Raw genomic sequence first — 7,182 nt, forward strand, 5'->3', positions numbered from 1 at the left:
ACAGCACCCAGCCAGTGAAGGCACTGCCTGTGCTGGGTCACCCTCGGCTCCTGGCTTGCACTACAGCTCCTGTCCGGGCTACATGGCCACACGCATCTCCATCCTCATACACATGAAAGGAGGAGTGAGAACAGTCTGTGAGAGAAAGTATGTGTGAAATCAGTTTAAATAACAAAATAAACTTCCCCTTCTATGTGGTTTTGCATTGAACTTTGCTACATTAGCTGAACATAAGCGAAGGAAACACTCCAGATAATTCTGATCTGATAGAGAGGTGCAGGTTTTTTGGTGCCCTTGATTCTGGAGCTTCTTCCCTGATAATATGCAAAAGAGATTGGATTTGTTAATCTTGGAGGGTGGGGGGAGTACTTGATAATCTGGGCATGAGTTTCTTCAAGGCAGATGAGATGAAGAAGTGCAACAGGTAGAGGAGCAGAATTTCAAGAAACAGTTCATTTTAGGTTGCTTTCATTTGGCAGCTTATTATATTGTTTTTATTTTCATGTGTAATGTAGTAGAGATCTGTAAAAACAGCTGGGACCCTAACTTTCAGAAATGACATAGCCCCAAAAAAACTAAGTAGATCTTCAAATCAGGCTCTCAGCACTGTTTGGGAAACAAATCCAAATATTTCTCTAAGTGTTTGAAAAGAAGATGCTTTGGCTCCAGAGCGATATGAGAAAATGTACAATCCATTTGATATGCTTCAGATACCACAACCATCTGCAACTGCGTGTGGCAAACACACATTTCTCAGCTTCGCAGGCACGTATGATTATGGAGAGCTTTGAGTACTTTCAGTAAAACAGATAAACCTTTGGTATGCCCTTTTTGTTATTTACTTATCCCTCAGCAGCGTTCTGTGGAAAGGTCTCCTCCTGGAAGGGGCTGGGGGGGGGGGTTCTGCTGAGCCTTTCAGTGCAGACGACATCGTGTACAAAAGTGCCTGAGAAGCAGCCAACATGGACAACAAGGGCTGGCACCAGGAAAGGGTCGCAGATGCTTGTCTGAACATGCTAGTGTGCGGTACCTCCACACAGGGGAGGCTCCAGCTGCTGCTGTGCTAAAGGCACGGCCGCCATCTGCTGTCATAAACCCAGCCTGAACCAGGGAGCGCCAGTAAGTCCGGAGGAGGTCCCATGCCCAGGGAAGTGGTTGAGTCACCATCCCTGGAAGTATTTAAAAGATGCGTAGATGAGGCGCTTAGGGACATGGTTTAGTGGGCATGGTGGTGCTGGGTTGACGGTTGGACCCGATGATCTTAGAGGTCTTTTCCAACCTTAATGATTCTGTGATTCTGTGATCTCCCCCTGCCCACCAGCCACTCCCATGGGCTAGCGCCTTAACTTCTCAACTTCAACTTTGTCATTTCTAGCGTTGCTCTCAATTCTTACAGCTTGTTTCTTTCTTTGCTCCCAGGTAGAAGGACCAAACTCCTGTAACCGGTCATATGAGCTGGCGTGCAGATGAGCAGCCGGCAGTGACACTGCACTACATCCTTCTGGGGATGCCGCCCGCCGTGTGAGATGGGGACGGAGAGGGACTCCTAGCCAAAGGAACTATACAGCCGGCACGTACGCGTATATCTCTGTATGTACATGCGTGTGCTCACAGCTGCTCAACAGCGCTAACTATTGCTTTCTGTGCACCTGAAATACCATTTTCTCAGAGTTTATATTCCATGCAAATACTTAGTCTCTTAGTTGGGAGCTCAGACGAAATGCAGACGGGGGGTTGGTTCAGAGTAGTTTCTAGGGCAGAGAGCTTGCCAGCACTGAATGAGGGATCTGCTGGAAACGGCTCGCTGAATCCGGGCTGTTGTCTCTCAGTCCAGGTTTTCTTATCTGGGTTGCTCTCCCCAGAGGCTCATGTTTCTCCAGCAATCCAAATCAGTCTAATCCCGTCATGGAGGAAAGCCCTTAACGCTTTGCAGTCTGTCTTACATGTGTTTAATTTCTATAATATCTGGGCACTGTGGCTGCTCTTCAATGTTTAAATGCTGCTTTTTCACATTTACTGTGATGGTGGGTTTTTTTCATTGCCTTCTTTTCAGCAAATTTGGAAAGGAGGTTATTCTTATAAAACAATCCTTTCTTTGCATCTTATTTTCATAATAATTATTAATATATTGCTTGCTTAAATAGTTCGACCTACTGTCTATATATCCTTATACCACATATTATAGAGGGTTTTTTTGTCTATTTCCCATATACTTATCTTTCTGGATTTTTGACACGTTTAAGCAACGGGCACTTTCAAGATACTTTAGCGAACTAAATTATTGAATAAGCTAAACAGCTAAATTAAATATAACTATTTTCTTTTTTTACATTCTTAATCTTTTTTCTTCTCTGGTTGAGAGAACACTTTGCAAATAGATTATTCCACCAGCTGGTGTTATTCAGCATCATTATCCTCACTTTCTGGCAGACCTACTTTTTGTTCATGTTGTGTTTTTTTTTCCTGAAGATGTTCATATTTTCATCACCTGATAGGTGATCCACGGGGCCGAGTTCCTCACCCTTGTAATACAGTTCACTCATTGACTTTAGGGGGCACTGAATACTCACAGGCAGTCACGGAGTTCTACACGGCTAACTGCTTGGTGGCGTGCAACGGTATTTGTTTGCACTTATCTCTGGACAAGAAAGTTTTATAACCTGTGTTTAAAACATGAAGCTGAAAATTGTCCTGAAAAATCCAAGGCAGCTACTTGAAATCAGTTTTAAAGATAAGGGAAGTTTATTTCTTGGCATCTTAAGTTTGTTTCTGTTCCCAGTGTACAGCAATGTAAAAGTGATATTTTGTGATTGCTCTGGATTTGAAATATATGCATTTTAGATGACTGATAATTTCAGATCACGTACAGAGGAATTCACATTCTCTGAATTTAGTTTGTCTAGCTTGCATTCCTCTGTTAGGAAGCTGTACCCCTTCCGAGACCAGCCGAGCCATTAAACAATGAGTTAAACCTCTCCCTCTGTTGACACATTTAAGTACCTAGAAAAGAAATTAGTATCAGTGAGATTACTTTATCTAGAATAAATCATGTCAAACAAGCTCATTTCCAGCTCTGATTAGGTAACTGCTCCTGTGTATAGCAGAAAAGCCACAGATGCCAGATACCTTGGTTTTAGAAAGACTTCTAACGCTGTCTCACATGTGTCTCACAAGCAAGCCACAGCAAAACACGAATGGATGGGAACACAACTGGATGAAACTGGACCCAGAGAATATTTAGCAAGAGTACGTTGTTAACTTGGCTGGATGCATCAAGCAGAATTCTGCAGGAGTATCTCCATAGCACCAATTTGATATTTTCATTAAATAATTTGGATGACAGAACAGACAACTTGCTTACCAAACCCACTGGCCGGGAGGGGCAGGAAGTGTTGGAGGATAGGGCTAGGGCCTCAATGAACTTGGCAAATTACAGTCGGGGGAAAGAAAGTGATTCAAAGGACGTACTTTCACTCTCTGCAGAATTACCAACATCACAAATGCAGGTTGTGGAATTACTGGTCTGATAGCATCACTGTATAAACAGATTTGGTGGTTAACATGGATCACAAACCAAACAGGAGTCAGCCACGCCACTACAAAAAAGGCAAATAGCACCGGGGGCTATATAAAAAGGAATATTGTTTGCCAGGCAAATGAAGCTATTCTTCTGTTATGCTTAGGGCTAGTAAACCTTCAGTTGGAGTATTGTATTCTGCTTTGGCTAGAATAGAGAATTAGAGGTTTTATGAGGAAACAGTGGAGGAAATTGGAGTCGTTTGTCCTAGAGAAAGGGAAGACCCAGTAGGGGGGCCTAAATATGTGCACTGTATTTCTAAGGGAGAGGGCAATAAACTCGTCTCATCTGCTGAAAAGGCTCAGTAGGCAACAGAGATCTGGGTTAGATGTTAGAAATAGCTTTCTCATGGTGCAGATAAACAGCAAGAAAGATTACTATGGGGTATGACAGCCTTGGTTTTTGAGTTTTGAGGCGCAGATTGGATAAGCATCTATCAGAAATTACCTAAATATAATTGAGTCTGCTTTTTGGGCGGGAGGAAGGAGACAATTCCCATCCCTGTTTTTCTGATATTCCTGTTTGGAGCCAAAGGTCATAATTTAGACACCTAAGTCAGATGTCTAAATTATACATTGTCAATACCAGCTAATTATCATCCCGAGACTCTTGCTTTCCATTTCTGTTTAATATATCACTAGGAAAAAAATCTTAGTGGTTAATAATTCAAATCAGAAGCTGCGATAAAGTAGGCTGGCACCACACTATGCAAACTTGATTTGTTCAAACCTGTGTTTTCCAAGTCCTAGGCTGCTTTTGAGCACATACTGCCAGCTCTGCTAATGTCTAAACAGCTTATGATCTAGAGACCTGTCTGTTGGACATTAGGATGATCCAGTTCATTTAATAAAGGCCATATTGGAACACCCATTTGACTTGCTGCAGAAAGAATGCTGGGTGAAAAGAGGAAAGGAAAACTCACACAAATATTACTCATTCAGAAAATGCTAAAACTCAGGCTCTGAACAGCCTTTGATATTTGACCTCTGCAGATGGGCCTGTAATTAAGACTCTAATCCTTTAAACACTCAAACACACTTAACTTATAAGTTAATAGTATTAGTCACATGCCTGAAGTGTGCATGGCTGGAGCAAAAAACTGTTGAGTACAGCTCATTAAAAACTTGCAACAAAGACACCTTCTGGTGGAATATTGTCCTATATTTTATGAGTCTTTTCTAAACATTCTAGTCCCAAGTAATTTCCTAATGTGAAGGTATTTAATAAAAATAAAACTTAACCAAGTTCTTGCTTAATGTGCTGGTTTGGGATAGAGTTAATTTTCTTTATAGCAGCTAGTATGGGGCTATGTTTTGGATTTGTGCTGAAAATAACGTTGATAACACAGGGATGTTTTAGTTCCTGCTGAGCAGTGCTTACACACAGTCAAGGCCTTTTCTGCTCCTCACCCCACCCCACCAGCAAGCAGGCTGGGGGGGCACAAGAAGCTGGGAGGGGACACGGCTGGGACAGCTGACCCCAACTGACCCAGGGGATATCCCATACCATATGACGCCATGCTCAGCATATAGAGCTGGGGAAGAAGGAGGAAGGGGGGAACGTTCGGAGTGATGGCGTTTGTCTTCACAAGTAACCGTTACGCATGATGGAGCCCTGCTTTCCTGGAGATGGCTGAACACCTGCCTGCCGGTGGGAAGTGGTGCATGAATTCCTGGTTTTGCTTTGCTTGTGCATGTGGCTTTTGCTTTACCTGTTAAACTGTCTTTATCTCAACCCTCGAGTTTTCTCACTTTTACTCTTCTGATTCTCTCCCCCATCCCACCGGGAGGGAGTGAGCAAGCGGCTGTGTGGTGCTCAGTTGCCAGCTGGGGTTAAACCACAGCACTTAAAAAGGTGTACACAAAAAGAATAAATCGATCTGAACTTCTTCAGAGGCAGAAATTACAGTTTCCTGGGAGATTTGAGAGGAGTTATTTTGGTTTTCTGGAAGATGTAGGTTTAAATTCACCAACTTTTACAGTTCTTTCAAAGCAAGTTTGAGATTAAACATGCACAGAATCAGACAGATCAGAGAGTTACAAAGAGGAAGAAACATCTTCTACCTTGGTTTTTATTTAACAGCAATATCAGCTTAAAGGCACAAAAGTTGTTTCTTCTCTTGTTGCTGACAGACTAGCTGTACTTGGGAATCCTGGCAAGCTTAGTCTGGATCAGTTCATCACATTGTAAATGTACGAAAAGATTATGAAGAGTGAACACAATTTGGGAAGTGATTTAAGATACAGGGAGGACAGAGCTGTAGGCATACACATCACAGAAGTTCCCATTTGTTGTTGCACATCTGCCAGAAAAAGAGACTGGACCACATCAAGGCATTGCGCTGACGTGTAACATATGCTAGATCTGGGTTTAAGTGCCATGGGTGCAATCTGGGAATTCTGACACAGCTCTGCATTGTTTGCTACTGCCCTACAAAATGCCTGCAGCATACATTTACACAGTGCTGTTACTTCTCCCATTGGCCCTAACGCAGACGTAAATCCCCCCTGCTGAAGGACATGTGATATCACAGTATTGTCATACACAGGAAAAGGTAGCGACTGTGGTTAAAGGTTTCCAAAAAGTGGCATGCAACAAACAACTGCAATGCCACCCCCTGGCCTGGTCGTAACTCCTCTTTTAGATGCAGGGAGAGATTTTCTCCACTCATCTTCAGGATCACAGTCAGCAGAATAAAGACTGCGTTTAGCCAAGTATTCCTGCCAACTCTCACACAGACCAAAGTAAGCAAACATAAAAGCCAAAGAGCAACAATCATCGCTCTGTCAATACTGTTGTTATACAGGAATCTGAGTCATACTAAAAGGCGTCTCAAGGAAGGGAGCAGTGGAGATACAAGAAATTCAAGACAGAGCAGGGAAATTCTGATTAAAGAAGCATCACAGCAGCGATGGGGTGGCGGATAAGACTACCAGAAAATGGCATCATATCCTTCTTGACAGTACCACAGAGGGCAACAAAATGCCAAAAATGAGAGAAAAATTGGTGAACCACTCACTGACTGTGAAGAGAGACTGACTAGAAAGTCTTAAAATTAAAAAAACCTTAAACTGAAAATTTGAAGAAAGTAATAATATAAAGAGGGTGGAAACGAGAAGAGGTGATCTAGATCTGAGTCAGAAGTAAAAAGTCAGCGCGTGTCTTATGGAGATGAGAATTAAACGGGGAAGAGAGAGAAAGATTAAGTTCTTACAGGGCAAGGGGTTAAATCAGGACTGTGGCCCAAGAGAAAGCAGTGGGAGATCAGAAGTGTCTACTCTGCGCAGAGCCACGCAGAGATACCAGAGCAAGCGTTACAGAAACAACTTCAGATCTCCTGTAGTTCGAGAACTACAAAAGCCCTGCGAGTTAACTGGTGCAGTGCCTCACTCAAATAAATTGTCCTGTTCCTCTCCTCAGTTAGGGCCACACTGGGCATCTTTACACCAGGCTGCAACGTGGCTTATAGCTACACCCAGAAAGGAATTTCAGATACGAAAAAGATAAAGTGAGGGCAGCAAGGAGGCAAAGGGACATTGGAAAAGACAGGAAACTGGAGGAACTGAAAGTGAAGAGTGGTCAAGTAATATCAATGTTAAAGAAGA

This window comes from Calonectris borealis, chromosome 14 (assembly GCF_964195595.1).
Source record: "Calonectris borealis chromosome 14, bCalBor7.hap1.2, whole genome shotgun sequence".
NCBI lineage: Eukaryota > Metazoa > Chordata > Aves > Procellariiformes > Procellariidae > Calonectris > Calonectris borealis.